This window comes from Geotrypetes seraphini, chromosome 3 (assembly GCF_902459505.1).
Source record: "Geotrypetes seraphini chromosome 3, aGeoSer1.1, whole genome shotgun sequence".
NCBI classification, from domain to species: domain Eukaryota; kingdom Metazoa; phylum Chordata; class Amphibia; order Gymnophiona; family Dermophiidae; genus Geotrypetes; species Geotrypetes seraphini.
This window is the reverse complement of record NC_047086.1, coordinates 405,328,679-405,351,245: the sequence shown is the minus strand read 5'-3', so window position 1 is coordinate 405,351,245 and position 22,567 is coordinate 405,328,679.

Here is a 22,567-nt window from a genome sequence, read left to right as displayed (position 1 = left end):
ACACCCATTTTCATCGATCCAAACATTCACTTATGTCTCCTTCCAGTAACAAAATATTCTTCTTTACAAATCTCCAAGCATAGATATCTCAATTATAGAAAAAACTTAAATAATACTTGCCAGGGGCAGTCGTAACACCAACATGGCTCTTGTTTCGCTATTAAGCTGTATCAAGGTTAGCCCCCTAAACAAAACAAAAAAATCTTCAAACTTTCACAAAAAAACTGTTGTTTTGGGTTTTTTTTTCTAGAAAAGATGTCAGCAAGGTAAGAACCTAATCTCTATCAGTTGTAGTCTGGTGGTAACACCATTCATCAGTCTTCCCTTTGAAAGCTTTTGTGCGTCCTGAATGCACTTGATATTGTAAGAAGATGTATGCTGGATGTGAGACTCTGAATGTGTGTGTTTTGAGAAATAGGAGCCAACTTTTCAAAATGATTGGGGGTGCTAAAAGCCCTGCCCCTGACCCCATAATAATAGTACTAATTGTAATACTATTTTTTCCATTCATTTTTCATATATCTTCTATAATAAAACACTAGGCGCGCATGCACACTCTTACCTGCGTGATCTGTGATCCATAGGTCCGTGGCTAATGCTTCCTCTCTCGCAGACCGCAAGGTCCATGGCTAACGCTCCCTCTCTCGCAGACCGCAAGGTGATGTGCGGTCTTGCCGGCTCTGGATCTCTTATCCTTCAAAGGCGAAGATTATTTTTAAGATCAATCGATGCAGGCGGGAATCGAGAGATAAGCCTCCACCGCTGCTTGGAACTTAAAAAGAACTCCACAAAATAACTAAACGAGCCATTGTTCTTAAAGTGATCGTGTGCCTCCATTGTCCAAATCCTGTTCCAAACCCCCTGTCCAGGCTTAAACTGCTGTTGTGAAACATGTAAAAATTACCATTCTACAGCTATCAGAAAATACGGCATTGGTGAACCGACTTCCTGCTGCTGAGAAAGCATGGGCAGGGGCTCCTGTGGCCAATGTCAAAAAGACACAGAAAGGAAAAGAACTAAAATAGCAACTCTAACTCCGGAAGAACATAAATCAATGCGTCATAAACATGCCAAAAAAGAAAAACAAAGGTGAGCAAATAAAACTATTGAACAAAAAAAAACACATAAAAAAAATAAAATATCAACACTAACCTCAGAAGAAAAACAATCACAAACTCAGCAACACAACAGCCTATACAAACCCATTATAACATATCTGTCACAGAGAAATATAAACCATAACCAACAGGCACCGGAATACAACCAATTGCATTTATAAATGACATGGAAAATATTAATGAGGACAACATTCAAATACACACATGTGGATATTTATATCACATCTGCAACTTTTGTAAAGCTAAACATTTCGAAGCAGAAATACATTCAGAAGGTAAATTTTCACAATGTTGCTCAAAAGGAAAAGTACACCTTCCCCCAATTACTACACATCCTTCATCCAGCAACTCATGACCAGTCAACATCATTAAAGCAAAAATTTCTTCGCTAATATACCTATAAATAGTGCACTAGCATTTGCCTCCATGGGAGCAAACATTAGTCCACCTCCTGGGCATGGGCCATACTGTTTCCGCATCCATGGTTCCATTTGTCACAGAGTAGGCACACTGCACCCAGAACAGGGACAAAACAGACAGTATGCACAATTATATATTTTAGATCCCTCTGAAGCTGCAGAACAGAGAATGCATATTTCACCTAACTCAGGAATAAATCCAGAACTTATGCAAACACTAAGCACACTTATGGCACAATACAATTCATTTGCAGAGACCTGCAAAATGTTGCAACAGGTTGAAAAAGAATATGAAGATGATGCCATCAGAACAGGCAATGTTACTAAGGAGGTCACTATGACAATAGTACAAGATCGTAAAAATGATCAAAGACGCTATAACGCACCAACACATAATGAAGTTGCATTTATTTTTCAAAATAATGACGGAGAACCACCACTTGAACGAGATCTCCTTATACACTGCAAACCAAGTGCAAACAACCCAACACAAAGGATAACACAAAAAATTAGTGTCCTTGATCCTAATCTGGAACCCATGGTTTACCCATTGCTCTTCCCATATGGGGATCAAAGCTGGGGAATTGACATACCTTTGCATCATAGACCACAAGTCTTAGTAGGTTTAACAAATCAGTCACGAAATGCAATATTATAGGTACCGTCTTTCCATCAGAGATGAATTTAATCCCTTCTTACATGCTGGTCGACTTACACAACAATATATCGTAGATGCATATGTCAAAACTGAAGCCAACAGACTAAATGATGCATGCCAAAATCAACCAAAATTAAGAGTAGAAAAATACTCAGGATTAATGGACTATTTAAATAATGAAGTAGAAAGGCTGGGGCTCTTCACCCTAGAGAAGCGAAGACTCAGAGGAGACATGATAGAGACTTACAAGATCATGAAGGGCATAGAGAAGGTGGAAAGGGACAGGTTCTTCAGCCTATTGGGAACTACAAGAACAAGGGGGCACTCAGAGAAATTGAAAGGGGACAGGTTTAGAACCAATGCTAGGAAATTTTTCTTCACTCAGAGGGTTGTAGACACCTGGAATGTGCTTCCGGAGGATGTGATAGGTCAGAGTACATTAAGGGGATTCAAAGAGGGATTGGACAAGTTCCTGAAGGATACGGGGATTGAGGGATTAGGGAAGGGTATACCGTAGATAGAAGAATAATGGGGATTGAAAGGTTTTAGACAAAGGATCACTTACAGGTCATGGACCTGATGGGCCGCCGCGGGAGCGGACTGCTGGGCACGATGGACCCCTGGCAACTTCTTATGTTCTTATGATGCTGGCCTAATTCCTAGAAAAACTTACATTTTACCTTCCTCATTTACAGATAGCCCCAGAAACATGCTACAAAATTATCAAGATGCAATGGCAATTGTCAGAAAATATGGCAAGCCTGATCTTTTCATTACAATGACCTGCATCCCCAAATGGGAAGAAATCGTTAATAACCTACAACATGGTCAAACTGCTGATGCACGCCCAGATTTAGTTGCAAGAGTATTTCACATAAAACTAAAAGCAATGATCAATGATATCTGTAAAAAACATATTTTTGGACTAACAAAAGCCATTGTATATGTGATTGAATTTCAAAAAAGGGGTTTACCACATGCTCACATACTACTCATTCTTAAAGATGATAGTAAACCAAAAACTGAAGAATTAATAGACAAAATTGTATTTGCAGAAATTCCAAATATAACCACCATTCCTCGCTTATACGCAATTGTAACAAAACATATGATTCTTGGACCATGTGGAGTACACAATATGAATTCACCGTGTATGACAAATGGCAAATGCAGTAAAGAATACCCAAAGCAATTTCAGCAACAAACTATTGCAAATATTAATGGTTATCCAAAATACAGAAGACGAAACACAGGTCAAATTTCAAATGTTAATGGCAAGACAATTGATAATACTTGGTTGTAACATATAATCCATGTCTAGCCCTCAAGTTCAATTGCCACATTAATGTTGAAGTCTTTGCTTCTGTGAAAAGCATCAAATACCTTTTCAAATACGTATACAAAGGTCATGATTGTGCAAATGTCATTCAAGAACAGGGTAGTTTAAATCACGAAGAAATTAAAACTTTTATGAATTCAAGATATGTGAGCGCTCCAGAAGCAGCATGGCATTTGAATGGATTTGAAATGCATTATCAATCACATACCATACACAGATTAACAGTACATCTGCCAAATAACATTTCTACAGCAGGACATATAGCTTCACAACGCAATACTCATTTGACAGCTTGGTTCAAACTAAATCAAAACCACGAAGAAGCAAGGAGTATATTATACCCTGACATTTCTTTACACTATGGGGGTAATAATCAAAAACAAAAAACGTCTAAAAAGTGTCCTAAATGGCTACTTGGACGATCAAAAAGACTGATCGTCCAAGTACCCATAACCAAAACTGGTTTTTAGACGTATCTAAAAACAGCTTAAGCCTTTCCCCTGCCTCTAGACGCACAGAGAGAAAAGAGGTGTGTTTAGAGGAGAGGAAAGGGCGAGCAGTGGGCGGAAGGTGGGCCGACCTACACCTAGGCATACAACAGGTATAACCAAAACATTAACAGGTTGCCTAGTCAGCACTTAGACCAGGTCTAAGTGCCAAAAAAGGGGCCGCTGACGCCATCAGTTCAGTGGCCCGGCAACCTACCCTCCGTAACCATTGCGGCAGGAGAGATGCCTCATCTCCCCTACCGCGATGCTATCACTCCTCTACCCGAACTGCCGCGACCCGCGGCAGGAGAGATACCCTATCCCCTGTGGGCGGGGCCTTAGGCTCCCGGGCCTATTCTGATTGGCCTAGGCGCCTTAGGCCCCACCTGTGGGCGGGGCTTTGGGACGGCTGGGCCAATCTGGGCCCATTCTGGAGTCGGCTGCCTGCCGGACGGGTGGGTTTGGCACCCGTCTGTCCGGCCAACTTTGAAAAGGTACGGGAAAGGGGGTTGGGGCGGGGGGGTCATAGGGTCGGCCGGGGGGGTCACGGGTCGGCCGGGAGGGCCGATCGGGGGTTCTGGGGGGGGCGGTCGTTGGGGGGAGGGGGTTACGTCGAGGGCAGGAGGGCCTGGGATCCCTCCTGCCCGTAATGTAGTGGGGGGTGGGGGGTCACCAGGACCAGGAGGGCTTGGGCTTCCTCCTGGCCCAAGCCAGTCGTGGGGGGGGGGGGGGGGTCGCCGGGGCCAGGAGAGCTTGGGCTCTCTCCTGGCCCGATGTTAATCGGCGGGGCAAGAGGGCTTGGGCTCCCTCTTGCCCCGAAATCGTCGGGGAGTTGGGGAGTCGGCAGGGCAAGAGGGCTTGGGCTCCTTCTTGCCCCGATATTGTCAGGGGGGGGGGGGGCGCGTGTTGGACGTGGCAAGAGGGCTTGAGCTCCCTCTTGCCCGATGTTGTCGGGGGTGGGGGTTTGTGGTTCAACATGGCAGGAGGGCTTGGGCACCCTCCTGCCTGGATCATTGTGTGTGTGAGGGGGGTTCTGTAACCAGTGTTGTTTTTGACAGACACCAGTTACAGAATCCAGCTTTTAGGTGAAGGACTGGCTCCTCCTTCGCCTAAAAGCCCTTCTGTTGGACGTTTGGGGCTTAGGCGTTTTTTTGTTTCATTATGGCTGAAAAGTGTAGACGTCGTGTGGGTGTACTTTTAGACATAGTGGTGATTGGACGTTTAGGCAGAGGAAGGCCATAATCAAAACAAGGACGTTTGTTTTAGTTATGGACACTTTCCCTGCTTCTGGGTTGAACGTTTAAGGACTTAGGCCAAAAGGCGACTTAGACGCTTTTTTTGATTATGCCCCTCCATGTCTTTGACTCTGACCATTGTATTTGGAAATTATGTCAACGGGGTGCAGAAAAAGTTATTGGACGTATGTATTCTGTAAACTTACTATCTGATCCAGAACGCTACTCTCTGCGCCTACTATTGCTCAATGTTTCTGGTGCACAATCCTATGAACATCTAAGAACTGTCAATGGAAATATCTACCCCACTTTCCAAGAGGCTGCCAAACAAAGAGGCCTCATTAACGATGATAAAGTATGGGACAGCACTCTGGAAGATGCAGTGCAATACAGCACACCTAAACAACTAAGGGAATTATTTGCATACATCTCCATATTTGCTTCCCTACAAAATATGAATGACCTTTTCCTAAAATACGAACAATATCTTATTGAAGATTTAGTTCACACACATATCACTCACAATAATGAATGCACTCTATGTCGTAACATAGCACTCAAAGACATTTCCAACATTTTACTTCTCCATGGAAAAAAGTGTAAAGATTTTGGATTACCATACACACTTCCAAATACTAACATAACAACAAATACCTATGACCAAAACTTTTACAAACAAACAGCTGAACAAATGATGACAACGTTAAATGTAGATCAAAAAACAGCTGTACAAGAAATATTGTCAGCAACCCAAAATGACAACCTCTCCCACCGTTGTTTCTTCTTAGATGGCCCAGGAGGTAGTCGTAAAACCTACCTTTACACAACACATCTCTGTACATTTAGTGCACAAGGTAACATTGCACTTCCTGAAGCCTCCACAGGTATAGCAGCAAATCTTCTTAAGGGTGGTAGAACATACTACTTCCAATTCAAATTACCCGTGCCTATACTTGAAAACTCAATATCAAATTCAACTGATGCTAACAATTTCCGATCCGGTAAACTAATCATTTGGGACGAATGTACTATGGCCCCCTCTATAGCTCTTACAGTGGTTGACAAACTACCACAAGAAATAATGGATAACAACAAACCCTTTGGAGGAAAAGTTCTCTTACTTGGTGGAGATTTCCGTCAAACACTCCCCGTGGTGCCTCATGGTGAATGAACAAAAATTGTAGAGGCATGTATAAAGAATAACAACCTCTGGCCCAAATTCAAAGTCCTAAACCTTAATAAAAATATTCGATCAATAAACAATGATTTCAGCATTTGGCTTATCAAAGTTGGTAATGGTGATACACCACACATTGACGGCTTGCCTGATGACATTATTGAAATCCCTTCCCAAATTTTAACCACTGAAAATATCATCAAAGATTTTTTTGGAGAAAAAATTACTATTACAGATATTCCCAAAATTAACAAAAAAAATCTATACTTTGCCCTAAAAACTCTGATGTAAACTCAACATTTTGGAAAGAAAGACTGTAACATATCTCAGCTACACCTCAATTGATAACCCCACTCAGGAAGACACACAAAACTATCCCATAGAGTTTCTCAATGAACTAACTCCAACAGGTATGCCAAAACATAAACTGAATCTTAAAAAAGGAGCAATCATTATGCTGCTAAGAAATCTAAATACTAAAAGAGGATTATGCAATGGTACCCGCCTCATTATTAATGACTTTAAAAAAAACCTCATCATTGCTCAAGTAATAACCGGTTTAGCAGAAGGAGAATTAGTTTTTATTCCATGTATTGATTTGGCTCCAACATCCACTGATTTGCCCTTTACATTACGAAGGCGACAATTTCCAGTCACATTAGCCTTCGCCATGACAATCAATAAATCTTAGGGGCAAACTTTAGAAAAAGTGGACATTTACTAAGAAGAACCAGTATTCAGCCATGGCCATTTATATGTAGCTTTTTCTAGAGTTAGAAGTTTTTCAGACATTCTGATGACAGTTGTAGACGGCCCTCAACAAGGAAAACTATTCCCTAACTCAAACAGAATCTTCACAAGGAATATTGTCTATAAGGACATTTTACAGATATACAACATAAAAAACCCTTAAAATTATCTTACTATTAACAATAAACCATACAATATTAACAGTAAATCAATCGTAAAATGGATATTAAACATCTCACGGTAAGTTTTCAGTAAAATTTTATAAATGTTAAGTCTGCACATCTATTCTAGCACCCCGTTAATCTAACGGGCTTAAACACTAGTATACACAATATAATCTTATTAACAATAAGAACATAATTGCCATACTGGGACAACCAAGCCCAGGATCCTGTTTCCAACAGTGGCCAATCCAGGGTCCTACATACCTAGCTAGATCCCAAGCAGTAAAACAGATTTTATGCTGCTTATCATTGGAGTAAGCAATACATAATGGTTAACTGCAAAATTAAACTACACTGTCTGCTTCTCAACATTCATTCCTACCAGAACACCTGGCCTTGGTCATACATGGAGAACACAGATAACCCCTATGCAAACACAGGACCACAAACTAAAAGTATTAATATACACAAAAGAAACCCTAATATGCCAGACTTTATATGCAGTACAACACCAGAGAAATAGAAATTCATTTCTTCCTGAACAGTGCAAAATATAGACAACAGATATAAATTCTCAAGACTGATACATTTCAGTCACTAAATTGAAAATAAAGTTATATTCCCTACCTTTTATTGTCTGGTGATTTTATTTTTCCAGTGTCTGGTTGACCTTCTGTCTGTGCTCTTAAATGTATTTCTAGAGCCGCCTTATCCATTTGCTGTTTTTCTCTCCTTCACTTTCTGCTCTACATCCATCTTTAGCATTAACTTTTAACATTCAACTTTCTTCCATTTTTCTGCTTTCTTCTCAAAATCTATTTTTCCTTGTCTTTCCTTCTCATCTATCCATGTATACCATCTCCTCTCTCCTCCCCTATCTCCATCTTGAAGAAGCATTTCTTCTCTCTCTCCACTTCCATCCCTGTGCACCATCTCTTCCCTTTTTGTCCCCTTCTCCTCCATTCCTGTGCACCATCTCCTCCCTCTCCCCTTCCCTTCCATCCCTGTGCATCATCTCCTCCCTTTCCCCCCTCCCGTGGTCTGACATATTTCTCCTTTCATTCCCACAGACTGACATCTCTCTCTCCTTTCCTCCTCCCAACTGCATTTCCCCTGCTCTCATCCCTCCCCACCCCTGGGCTAACTTAAAACAGTTCCAGGGGGCCTCACAGTCCAAGCATCTCTTCACCTTCTATCCCTCTCCCTCCCTTCCCCTAACCAATCTCCTATCATTCTCTTCTTTTTGGAGGGCCCTCAGCGTGCAGCCATTTTCACAAGCTGCTGGTGCTGCCCTGAAGCTTTTACTGCCATGATCTGCCCAGGCAGAAATAGGAAGTTGCATCGGAGGGGGGGGGGGGGGGTTGCAGATTGTGGCAGAAGGAAAGCTTCGGGGCAGATATATGAAATAGGTCTTTCCCATCCAATCAATGGCGTTCTCTTTTATTTCTTGTAAATAAGTTGTAGTTTGATTTTTGTAAACCACCTTGATCCCACAAGGCTGGGCAGTATATCAAGGTTAGAGCATTCTTTTTTCTAGAAAAGATATGATTTATTATTTTCTTTAATACTTTTTTGAAAATTGCCCAAGGTGGTTTCTAAAGTTCATCAGCCAACCAGTACAGATATATTCAAATAAAATATTGAAAATATAAATAAAAATTCATGGAGGAAGTGACATCACGAAGGGCCATAATGAACAGGGACTTGTCTTTATTGACCCAACACAAGCCGTTGGTTCTTCCTACCCAGATGCAGCGAAGCCCGGAAAACAGCAACAATCCCAACTCTGCTAAAGCTGTCCCATATTTACCAAAGTCAAAATTAATTACGGGCTTTAGTTTGAATAAATCATGTTAATACTGCCACAAAAATATTTATACTAGTGACATGGCTATTATGTATATTTTAAACAAAAGAATATGAGTTTTCTTCTCAGGTTAACATTTTAGAAACATGATTGGTCATATACTGAAGGACAGCCCTCAGTCCTTAGTTCAAGAAATTAAAAATAACAGATTTCTATAAAATGTGAAACAGGAGAGAGGGAAGTTTCAGGGAAATACTTTTAAAACCAATAGGAGGAAAAATGTTTTCACTCAGAGAATAGTTAAGCTCTGGAACGTGTTGCCAGAGATTGTGGTAAGAGTGGATAGTGTAGCTAGTTTAAGAAAAGTTTGGACAAGTTCCTGGAGGAAAAGCCCATAGTTCCAATGCTTGGAATGTTGCTACCATTTGTGTTTTTGCCAGGTACTTGTGACCTGGATTGGCCACTGTGGAAACAGGACACTACGCTAGATGGACCACTGGTCTGACCCAGGATGGCTATTCTTTATGTCTTATGTTCATCCTTCAACTAAAGCAAAGTGCTGTGCATCTAATTTGCCAGAAAACAACTTTTACGAACCCAGAGAGCAGACCTTCCTAACCTGTGCAGGAGTAGTCTAAGGTTTAGAGCTGAGAACTGCACTAGGGAAATTGCACTACTGCTTGTGACCTTGGGCAAGTCACTTAACCTTCCACTGCTTGAGGTACAAATTTTGATTGTAAGTCCTCTGGGGACAGGCGAATACCTTTTATACCTACCGATAACTCACCTGAAAAAAGGTGTAAGCTAAATCCTAAATTCTTTCTCCTTATGTGATGGAAGAGACCCAGAGTGATAATTGTTCCTCATTGCACTGTTAGCAGTTTCCTCTAGATGGCACTCCTTCCAAATCTTTGTGCAGGATGGGGGAATGCAGTCAGCAGTGGCCTCCAGAGGGCACTCCTTCCTAAACTAGGTGAAAGAAGAGACAGATGGAGAATTCTGTGCCCTATTGCTCTCCCATGAGTGACCCCCCCCCCACACACACACACACAATTGGGTTGTGCTCATTCCCTTATACTCTTTCAGATTTCTGGTTTCATCTGTCTCTTTGTCCTCTTTATCACTGTCATTGTTTTAAAATCGTTCCTTTTCATTCTCTCCCTCTCTTGATTCCCCCGTTCTGCACATCTTCCCTACTCCCCTGCCTTCTCACTCCTTTCCTCTCCACTACATACCTTCCTATTGCTGGCATCATACTATAAGACAGTTTTCCCCTCTCATCTCACTGCAAACCCTCTCCCAGGGAAGAGGAAAGAACATCTGCCGTGATCCAGTCCAGATGTGTGTTGCTGGACAGGCAAAGCCCAGCATTGTCAGAGCAGCCACAACACCAAAAAAAATCAAATTTATTTTACAAAACCATTCCCCCACCCCAAAAGAAGCCTGATTCTCTTCAGGCGGCTGCAATGGGAGTGCAGCAGGATGTAGATCTCCAGTTTAAAGTTGCAGAAGACTAAGGAAGCAGGATGGGTGCACATTTCCCAATTTTGCTGGAGTGTCTGTCTGCTAGCATTTTCAGTCCCTTTTCATTAGTCATGACAGTTTGGAGGAGTCCTCTCTGCATTTACTTAAGCTTCCTCTGAAATATTTTGGGTTTCGAGAACTCCAGCTGTTTTAAAAGTCTTGCCTGCTCCCCATCACAGCTCCAGATCCACAATCAGCTGAGTCTGCAAGGAAACAGCTGAGCAGCAGGAGAATCCCCAAAGCTACTAGCGGCTTTGGGGAGTCCTGTGACTCAGCTGGTCAAGACTCTGGAGCTGCTCTTTTTTAATGGGCATATCTGGTGTGCATGTGTGTACTGATGTACCATGAGGGGTTAGTCTGCCAAATAAAGTAAGAATTGCCATTTTACCCAAGTGATGCATCGGGCACAAGCTATTTTGGACATAGTGGTAGGAGTGTGAGGTCATAATTTCTGCTTCCTAATAAGAGGTGAGGATTGAGGGTAAGGTGGAGGGGCCCATAGGCTACGAGTGAGATTTTGGGGGTTGAGGGGTCCATTGGGGCCATTAATAAAGCTTTTGGAAATCAGATCCTGCAAAGCACAATGAAGCAGCAGGTCTTTCTTCTTGTGTGAATGTTGTAAGATCAGCTCTATACTATTTTTTCTTATATTGTTATTTGTGAAACGCTTAGAACTGTTGTAAGCTTTGACAGTATATCAAGTTTTAATAAACATACAGTATACTTGTGTTTGTATATATGACTATATCTGTCTATCTACGTCTACACCCCCCAAAACATTTATTTTAAGCTATGTCGATGTTGCTAACATTTTAGCATTATTATCTCCGATTTTTGCATGATAAAAATGCTCAAATAGTTAAACAACCTTGGTGAAATGATACAATTAACAATGTACCAGGATTTGCACATCATTGTGATGCTCAAAGGGGCAGATTTTAGAAATGGGCGTCCAGATTTTAGACAGTGGTAGGTGTCGTACCATTGTCTAGCAGCCAATCAGGACCCACGTTTAAAAAACAAACAAACTACACTGTCGTGGTTGAGGGAGATACATTGGGACACTTAAGCTTGCCCAAGGCTGGGCATGGGCGGGGTTTTGCCTGGACGTGACCTTGGGTGAGCGTAAGCGGCCCTAGGCATCTCCTTGGGGCTCTGACAAATGTTTGAAAATGCTGGCCTACATTTCAAATAGATAAAGCTGCTGAGCTGATCAGGGTAAGGGAATCCCCCTGCCGTGATCAGCTGATTGGTGTGGCGAGGAACCTCGTCCACAAAGTCCCTTGACAGGAGGGATGCTCACTCCTTCCTACCGGAACTGCCAACAACCCCCCTCTGGAAGTTCCAAACTGGTGACACTCCCCTTCCAGAGTGCCCCAGACCTCCCCACACTCCCAGAAGCCTATAGGCCCCTCATCACCCTTGTTACACTCTCTAGCCGACAAGCCCACCACTCCATAATGGCTGGCCTTTCCCTTCGCAGTGCATTCTGGGATACACTGGGAATGGGCCTAAGGCCCTGATTGGCTCAGATGCTTAAGACTTATGGGTTAGCATGGAATCTTCATTTTCAATATTTGTTAAAAAACAAACAAACAACAAAACAAGTTTCCCACACAACCTTTACCTTTGTTGCATAAATTATCATTAAATCAATTAAAGCTAAATTATGCAATTAATTTTTGCCCTGGATTATGCAGGAGTGTGCATGCCTGTTCATGATCTTACACCAGTCCCTCGTACTTTGCTATCGGGTTGGCTTGGTGGAGGGCAGCATTGGCCCCAGATTTATGCTGCTCTGCATAGCCGCCTAGTCCCGGTCTTCCAAGAGGGGTAGATAGACTAGCTGTCGGCCCTTCAGCAATATCACTTTCAAAAATGTTGGGGGTTGGAGAAGAGAAGTACAGCCTCTTGTCCTCCACAATTTGAGGTTGAGGGGTGGTAGATTCAGGGGCAATGTTAGGAAATTCTACTTTACGGAGAAGGTAGTGGATGCCTGGAATGCGCTCCCGAGAGAGGTGGTGGAGAGTAAAACTGTGACTGAGTTCAAAGAAACGTGGGATGAACACAGAAGATTTAGAATCAGAAAATAATATTAAATATTGAACTAAGGCCAGTTACTGGGCGGACTTGCACGGTCTGTGTCTGTGTATGGCCGTTTGGTGGAGGATGGGCAGGGGAGGGCTTCAATGGCTGGGAGGGTATAGATGGGCTGGAGTAAGTCTTAACAGAGATTTCGGCAGTTGGAACCCAAGCACAGTACCGGGTAAAGCTTTGGATTCTCGCCCAGAAATAGCTAAGAAGAAAAAAAATTTTAAAAAAAATTTAAATTGAATCAGGTTGGGCAGACTGGATGGACCATTCGGGTCTTTATCTGCCGTCATCTACTATGTTATGTTACTATGTTACCACTAGAAGGGAGCTGAAGAGGAGAAGCTTTGTATCCTGTTTCTGTAGCAGTGAAAGCATGGGTAGAAACAGAAGAGGAGATAACTGGTGGGGGGAGGGGATGAGAATGGGAAGGAAGGAGCAATGTTGGATATTTGGGAGGTAGGAAAGGCAAAGGGCAATGTTAGATACCTGGACTGGGGAGCCATACACCTAGGGAGGGGTAGGAAGGGGAAAGGAAGATGTTCAACACTTTGGGAGGGGATATAAAAGAGAAGGGACGATACTGGACTACAGAAGAATAAGGAGGACTGGTCATGATGGAGGTAGGAAAGGGAGAGATGCTGGACACTGAGGGAGCAGCAACTTGAGACACCCATGGCAAGAAGAGAAGAGGGGGCATGGCTGAAGGTTCACTTGAGGCACCTTCTACCCTTCAGCCATTTCCACCTAATCCAAAACTCTTTGGAGAGATGAAAGAACATTTCTGTTTCTCATGCCCACTTTCCAGAAGATACCTACTAGGATCTCCTGGTTGACACCCTGACCAATCCCTGGACTGGACTGGACAGTTGTGGTCATTCAAAGAAGGGAGTATCATAGCCAAATGGTTCAGTCTACTCTACACGCATCCATACGTTCTCTATTGACAGGAGCACCAGCCTAGTAGAGGATGTAAAGATCCCTTTAAAGTGGGGTTCTCAATACAGTCCTTGGGATGTACCTAGATATCCAGGTTTTCAGGATACCCACAATGAATATGCATAGGAGATATTTTAACGTACTATTTCTGATATATGCAAATTAATCTCTGGTGAATTCATTGTGGATATCCTGAAACCCTGATTGGGTTGAGAGCCCCTCTCCCCGCTGTCACTCTGAAGTAAAGAATGAAAGGGGGACAAATTTTTCCCCATCCTGTCCTCGCGAGTTTTGTCGCTGTCCCTGCCCCATTCTTGTAAGCTCTGCCTTAACCACATAAGCCTCAAACACGTGGAGGGGCATAATCAAAAGGAACGTCTAAGTCCGTTTTCGTCTAAGTCGCAAGTCGTCCAAAGTAAAAAACAGCTTAAGATACATTTTTTAAAAAATACGTCCACATTTTTTTTCGTTTCGAAAATCGTCTAAGTATATGTCCTGTCGATCTGATCATCCAAGTCGCTAAATCATCAATCTTTATACCACATTTTCGCCCAACTTTTCATCCAAGTCAAAAACGCCTAGAACAAGCCCTGTTGGACGTGGGAGGAGTCTGCAAAGTGATGGACTGAACACCTAGACATGACACCTAAATTTTGGGGTACCTTACAGGGCACTGCTGTGAACTTCACAAAAAGAGTGCCATGTCTTCTCCTCACTACAGCTCCCTTATAGGGCATGGTGAGCCCCCCAAACTACCTCCAGAATCCCCTAGACCCACTTATCTACCACCCCAATAGCCCTTATGGCTGCAGGAGTCACTTATATGCTAGTAAAAAAGGTATAGGGGAGTGCACATGTTTCAGTATCAATGCAGTGATTACAGGGGCCTATGGGCATGGGTCCACCTCTCTATGGGTCCCTAATCCACCCCCAAGTTGGCTTAAGACGCCTCTGTGCAGCACTACTAGGCTTTCCTATAGCAGACTGTCAGGTAATGATGTTCTAGAGGCACAATTTTCAAGTTGTGATTAATATTTTTATGGGGGTGGGGGAGGGATCGGTGATCACTGGGGTAGTGTTTGGGGGTCTGTATTATGTGTTTGCAGTGCTTACCTGGTGACTTTAGGTGGGTTTTTGTGACTTAGACCATGTTTTAAATGGTCTAAGTCCAAGTTCCGTCAATCCTGTGCTGTATAACTTTCGGTTATACATGCAGTACGACTAAGTCTAAGCCTGCCCATGTCCCGCCCAAATCCCGCCCTCGACACTCCTCCTGAAATGCCCCATTTAACTATGGTCGTTCGGCGGCACTATGAAGGCCTAGGTCGTTAGAAATACGTCCAAAACCCGTTTTTATTATCGGCACTTGGATGTATTTTGACAATGTTCGTCCAAGTGCCGACTTAGGCCGGTTTTTGGACATTTTTATCTTTCGATTATGAGCCCCTTAGGATTTTAAAGTGTTTGAGGCTTGTGACGATGAGGATGGAGCTTGGGACAGGAAAAGAACTCGCCGAGATGGGAAAACGAGTTCCCGAAGGGAAGCTATTCTGTACTCTGAAGTACTCTGACCAGCTGAGGCTTTAGAAAATCAACTCTGGGATCTATTCCACTAATATTTCACTTATTTTCTGAAAAATATTACAGACACTGGCAAATTCATAGAGATATGTTAATATTTTAGGCAGACTAATGTCTGCTTTTAGATGCGTTATGAAGATATTTCCCAGTTTGTTTGTTTATTAGTTTCTAAACTGTCTCTCCAAAACAAATTACAGATCCTAATATACATGACGTATTCACATAACTACCATTTAATTGAACCATAACATTTCTTAGACTATAAGCTGGCTTACAATGTGTGGAGCAGTTAAGAGCTCGCCTCAGCCAGCTGCACCGAGACTTTCTGGTCATCCGTGTATACACATTTGGGACAGTCCTAATAAAGTGCAGATTTGCAGTGTTATATGGAATTAGTTACTGTACTCAAGTTAAATTTTGTCACTTTTACGTGTTCAAAGAACATTTTTACTAATTTCCACCACTTTTACTCTTACGTCTAATGTTTGCTGTGAAAAGTAAAAGTGGAATGATGATGCTTCGGTAAACCAAATGAAACAGCTAAATTTGGAACAGGATTTTGCTGTTGCAAACATCATCGTACAAACAGTTGCCTTGGTTTCTTGACTCTCCTGTGTTATCCTCTCCAGCCAAACAGAACAGAGATGAGTCAGTCACTTTAAAGCGGAGATGAAGCTAAAGCTGGTTGTAATTCTCAGTAAACAGACCTTATCTCTCTACCACAACAACTTGCTGGTCATCCCAAGGAAAATGTTACATTGGATTGATAGAATCTTTAGAGAGAGTCTGAGGGGTTCCTACACATTTGACGTTCTTGCATCCGTTCTCAAAGATATTCAAACAAAGTTTGCCATCAGATTAAAAATGGTTGGAACAACACCAATGATTCCAGGTTTAGAAACAGAGAAAAATGGAGGCAGATCAAAAGCCATCTGATCTATCTAGCCTGCTTAACCATGCCATCTACTCTCCTCTCTCTTAGAGATCCAACATACTTGTTCCAAGCTTTCTTGAATTCAGATATTTTTCATCTCCACCACCTCCACTGGGAAACCACTCCAAGCATCCATCACTCTTTCCATGAAAAAGTCTTTTTCTGAGGTTTCTTCTGAATCTATCCCCTTGCCAGATTTCCTCTTTAAAAATAGAGGACATCTAGCCCCACCCCATTAATCTCCCCTGTAGAGGGCTTCTGCCCATGTGCACAAGCATGTAATGCCATTGCATGGACATCTGCTCAGAAGCCCTCCAGACGCAGTCCTGAGCTCGGGGACTTCCAAAACCCGGACAAACTTTCAGATTGTGGAAATCCCTCCAGGCACTCAGACATGTCTTCTAAAAAGATGACTTGTCTGGGTTTTCCTGGACGTCTGGTAACCCTACTGTGCCCCTTCATTCTAGAGTCTTCTCTCAATTGAAAGAGACTCGCCTCATGGGCACTTATGCCACAAAGGTATTTAAACCATATTTTCCCTCTCCCACCTTTCATCCAAAGTATACATATTGAGATCTTTAAATCTGTCCAAGTATGCCTTATGATGTAGTCAATCAACCATTTTAGTTTACTAAAAGTAAAATGGATTGAACTGTAGAGAAATAATGCTGTTGGAATAATAATAGTTGCACCCGTTGTACTTAAATAAGAACAGAATAGCCTTAACTGGGTCAGCATCCTGTTTCCAGCAGTGGCTAATCCAGGTCTCAAGTACCTGGTAGAAACCCAAAGAGTAGCAACATTCCAGAGCTGAGATTGTGATGTCATAATGCCTCATTCCACCAATGCCTAAGAGCCAACCTCATCCGTGATGTCACAATGGCTTCATTATCCTATACTTGACTCACATAAGAATTGCCTTACTGGGATAGACCAAAGGTTGATCAAGCCCAGTATCCTGTTTCCAACAGAGGCCAATCTAGGCCACAAGTACCTGGCAGAAACCCAAAGAGTAGCAATATTGCATGCTATAAATCCCAGGGCAAGCAATGGCTTCCCCAAGTCTATGTCAATAGCAGACTATGGACTTTTCCTCCAGGAGTTGATAATCGATTATTGTCACTACTAGACTATTGAAATTAATTTTAAAAACTCCAGCTGATACAGAACACTGCAAAGAGACTAATGTTATAAATCCAGATTTTATCACGTTACATCATTGCTCATAGAGTTATACTGGCTCCCAGTAAAAAAGCGAGTTGAATTTAAGTTATGCTGTCTAAGATCTTATATGGAGATGCCCCAATAATTTCTCCAGATTTACTGAACTGTTAGGTAGATCTGTAGAACATCATAACTCTGATCATTTGCTTTTATCCTTTCTGTCTCTGAAAGGTATAGATTACAAGTCAACTCAGTGCAAATCATTCAGTAATCAAACTACAAAAAACCTGGACTTTACTGCTTGTAGAGATTTGAGAAAGATCATTGGAGAAGGACATCATGTTTGGAAAGATTGAAGGAACCAGGCGAAGAGCGTGACCTGCAATCAGATGGCTGGACATGTTGAAAACAACCATGGGGATGGCACTGGAGGACCTTACCGGACCAGCACAAAACTGATTTCTTTTTAAAGGTATTGGTGGAAGGTGCAAACAGCACAATGATGCTGGGCACCAACTTCCCTCGCTAAGCCATAGTGCTATACCCATTCCATGCTGGTTCTTTCCCTGTCCCTAGTGCACTCACAATCCAAGTTCTGTACCTGGGGCACAATGAGCTGCAGTGGGAATCGAATCCAGTTCCCCAGGATCTCAGTCCACTGCATTAACCATTAGGCCCTACTGCTGGACTCCATAAGAATAGCAGAGTGCAGTGTGACAGATCCAGAGCATTAGCACATCAACCCCAGACTGTAATGTATGACATTCAGTTCGTTATCACAAGATGATCAGACTGCAGTGTTTATTTTTACTTAAGTATTTTGGACAACTCTTATGAAAATGAAGGAAATTAGGCCAAAATTTCAGCATGTGTAGCAATGTATGGGGAAGAGGACATAGATTTCACTATTTAGTCTCTAAAGAGAGAAAGGCATCGATAATATGCCCTTGGATTAAAATAATTCACATTAATTCTGGTGCTGAATTTATTCCAGTCCAAAAGAATGAAAAATGTTCTATGGAAATAAAAGTTTTGGTGTTTTCCAGACTTTACAGTTCAGTACTTTGAAATAAGTAACATCATTTAGCAAAAGACCTTTCTGTGCTCTTCCTCCATTTTCCCACCCGTGCTCAGCTGGTTGAAGGCTCCCAGAGATGCCACCTCTGATCCTGACCTTTCTGTGCTATCCTCCCTCTACATATCCAGCCCCAGCCTATCTCCTCTATAGAAGATATGGTCTTTCCCAGACAGTGGGAGGAAATGTGCAAATGTTTCTTAACTCTGTATAAGCCGCATTCGACTGAGATGGTTCTGCTGGTCTATGAGGATTGTACAGGTATCTCAGGCCTCCAAACCCAAGGAAGGAATCTGAGTTTAGCACTTTCTTGTAGGTGATCATTATCTACAGGCTGCCTCACTGTTCACTCTAGCAAGATTCCTTTAAGGAAATTAGATGACAAAGATAAGAATTTTTGTTAAAAACTTCGGAACATGCTGTTGCCTCTTTCATGCCTTCTTTATTATAACTGAATGTACTGATTCCTCCCCCTCCCCCCAACTCTCCAAGAAATCAAGGTTTTCAACTGATAAAAGCTGCCGTATGTTCCCACAGGGTCTTCTGTTTCCTAACCAATAATAAAAAGCAGTGATCTTTTCTCCCTGCACTTGATGTTTACTTTCTAGCTAATGTCACCAGGGGGTTCATTTTCAAAAAAGATAAACGTCCAAAAGACGGCATAAACTGGCACTTGACATCCTACTAGTCAAAACGTCCAAGTGGGCATTTTCGAAACTGATATTTTAGACTTCTTTCTGGTTGTTTTGTCTCCAGTGCGTCTAAATGTTAAAGAGGCGAGTTAGAGGTGTGTTTTGGGCGAGTTTAGTGCTTGGACATTTGACAGCAATAATCACATATGTTACAAAGCGTCCAGGGCACAATTTGGATGTTTTGGGCTAGACCTGTTTTTTAAATGAATAATAATAATAATAACAACAGTTTATATACCGCAGGACCTTGAAGTTCTATGCGGTTTACAATGAATTAGAAAGATTCTACAAATTGAATGGAACATTCATAGTTAGAGATTAGTGGTTAACAGTTTACAAGATCAGATTTGGGGGTGGGATTGTGATGGGGTCTATTGTCCAGATTCGTTACCTAGGTATTTCGAGAACAGGTCAAACAGGTAGCCAAACTGACCGGATGAAAATATGGCCCTCTCACTCTCCCCCAGTGGTCACTGGCCCCCTCTCACGCATCTCAAATATCTGCTTGAAACCGTACATATCTGTCTCTATGACAGCTGAAATTACTATGGCCAGTCCTAGTAGAGCTGCAAGCTGGTCTCTAGAGTAGCCTGGTGGGCAGAACAGTGGAGTGCAGAGAAGGGGACCCAGGCCCATCTGCTACCCTAACTAGTACACTTGTGGTTGGGGTTACCAGATTTTCGTAAATGACTCTGACATCCTATCGAAAATGGCTTAAGCTTACATGAGGTATATAAGCAGACTCCTCACTCTAGAGCAGGGGTGTCCAACCTTTTGGCTTCCCTGGGCCGCATTGTCCAAAAAAAATGTTTCTGGGGCCGCACAAACGCTGCAGCAAGAGAGAGGAGGGAGCCGGCAAACGGTAAACACCCAGGGGCAGCAGAGGAAAACACTGCATCGCCCTCGACCGAGGCCACACAAAATACTTCACTGGGCCGCAGGTTGGACACCCCTGCTCTAGAGTAATTCCCATATAGTTTAGGAACCAGTAAAATGAGCTAAAACCAGTTGCTAGTAGACTCTTCTGTTACCACAAATTAAGCATCTCTTCCTCTTCTTTAGCCATAGCCTATCATCAGGTCTCTAGAATCTGGTAAGACCATCTGTTGAATTACCACTCCAGTGTCTGACAAATGAGATGCATTCAGCCTTGAATACATCTGGATTTTGGTGAACCAGTCACTCCAAATCCTTTCTGTGCTGCTGAGAGCTGGTCCCCAAGAGAAGCTTGAGTTCGGTTCCAACTTGAACAGAACATCTGGTCTAAAGTCATCTTCCAGAGCTGAGGTCAGGGGACACCATTCTTCAGAAAATTGACATGGAAGAATTGAACCTTCTTCCATTTATCACAGATCCCATGTTTTCAACAACTTCATAGAGCCATGCCAATTACATAATAAACTAGCTCTGATGAAGGTAGAAGTCCTAGAAACCTGCCCTTCAGGTTGGACGTCCCTTGAGACTGCAGAGCAATTGTACACCAGTTTGTCCTGCTTGAGTATTCTCTAAGACAGTTTGGCTACCTCTCCTGCTTTCTTCAGCTTTTCCTGCATCTATAACAAAATGCAGGTTTTGTCCTGGTCTGGGTTTTTCTTCCCAGGTTTCCCTCACAACATTCAGGATCCCTTGGGCCATCTCCCATAGAGTACCTTGAATGAGGAAAAGCTAAATGAGCTTTGAGACACTTCCTGGATGGCAAACAGTACATAGGGAACTAAGTCACCCCAATTCTTATCATCTTAGGCACCAAACTTCTTCAACATTTGCTTGAGGGCTTGTTGAAGTTCTCATCAAGATCATTGGTCTGGTGGTAGCATACAAAGATTTGAATTGTCTTTACCTTCAACAGACGCATACTTACTTTGACATGCTACAAACGATGTCCTTTAATCCATGAGTAGTAACTTGGGAGGGGGGGGGGGGAAAGAAATGCCAGACCTGCAGAATGGCTTCTGGATAGTGGGTCATGTAATCCAGAATCACTAGAATATACATATTGTCTTGTGTGGCTCATTCAATTGGCTACTTTTTCAAAATGAGACTCAATGATTGACATTTCACTAAAGGAATAAGTTGGAACTCCACAGAACTATTCAACTTACAGAATCTTTTGGACCAACTTCCGTATGACTCCTTTTGTCCTCACCCTCTCTTTTTTTCTGTGTTTCTTACTCTATTTTAAAATTGTAAACCACAAAGTTGCCACTGCAGATCACTGGTGGTATATCAAGCCTCTAGAAATATAATCAACTAAGAAGTCAAGCCTGATTGACAGTACAGCTGTACCTGTGTTTATAACCCTAGCCAACCATTTGTCATTCCCTCTGTAGCCCCCGACCCTCTCTACATCTTCTCCCTTTGTATTTCTCTACATGAGCAGCATATCACCATTTTTGTCCAGTTTGTCTTTCATAATTAGATTGTAAGCTCTTTCAAACAGGGACCATCTCTTGTGTGTTTAACGTACAGTGCTGAGTGTGTCTGGTAGTGCTAGAGAAATAATAAATAATAGAAGTAGTAATGACACAAAGTTGTTTAAAGCTGTTAAATCACAAGAGGATTTTGAAAAATTGCAAAAGAGCTCAAACATGAAATTGCTGACCTGCGGTTAGTGATCTGTAAACTGTCGCTAAAATCGTCTGTAGCACCTGAAGATTGGAGGGTGGCCAATGTTAATGCTGATTTTTAAAAAGGGCTCCAAGGGAGATCCGGAAAATTACAGACCGGTAAGCCTCACTTCAGTGCCGGGCAAAATGGTAGAAACGATTATAAAAATTAAAATTGCGGAACACGTAGACAAACATGATTTAATGAGACGGAGTCAGCATGGGTTCAGCCGAGGGAGATCTTGCCTCAACAATTTGACTTCTTTGAAGGTGTGAATAAAGGTGAGTTAATTCATGTAGTGTATCTAGATTTTCAGAAACTGTTTGACAAAGTTCCTCATGAGAGTCTCCTGAGAAAATTAAAGTGTCATGGGGTAGGTGGCAAAGTTCAGTTGTGGATTAGGAATTGGTTATCGGATAGAAAACAAAGGTAATTTTTCTCAATGGAGGAGAGTAAACAGTGGAGTGCCACAGGGGTCTGTACTGAAACCGGTGCTATTTAACTTATTTATAAATGATCTGGAAATTGGAACGACGAATGAGGTGATTAAATTTGCAGATGACACTAAAATGTTCAAAATTGATAAAACGCATGTGGATTGTGAAAAATTGCAGGTGGACCTTAGAAAATTGGAAGACTGGGTGTTGAAATTTAATGTGGACAAATGCAAAGTGATGCACATTGGGAGGAATAACCTGAATCACAGTTACCAGATGCTAGGGTCCATCTTAGGGATTAGTGCCCAAGAAAAGGATCTGGGTATCATCATAGACAATACGATGAAACCTTCCGCCCAATGTGCAGC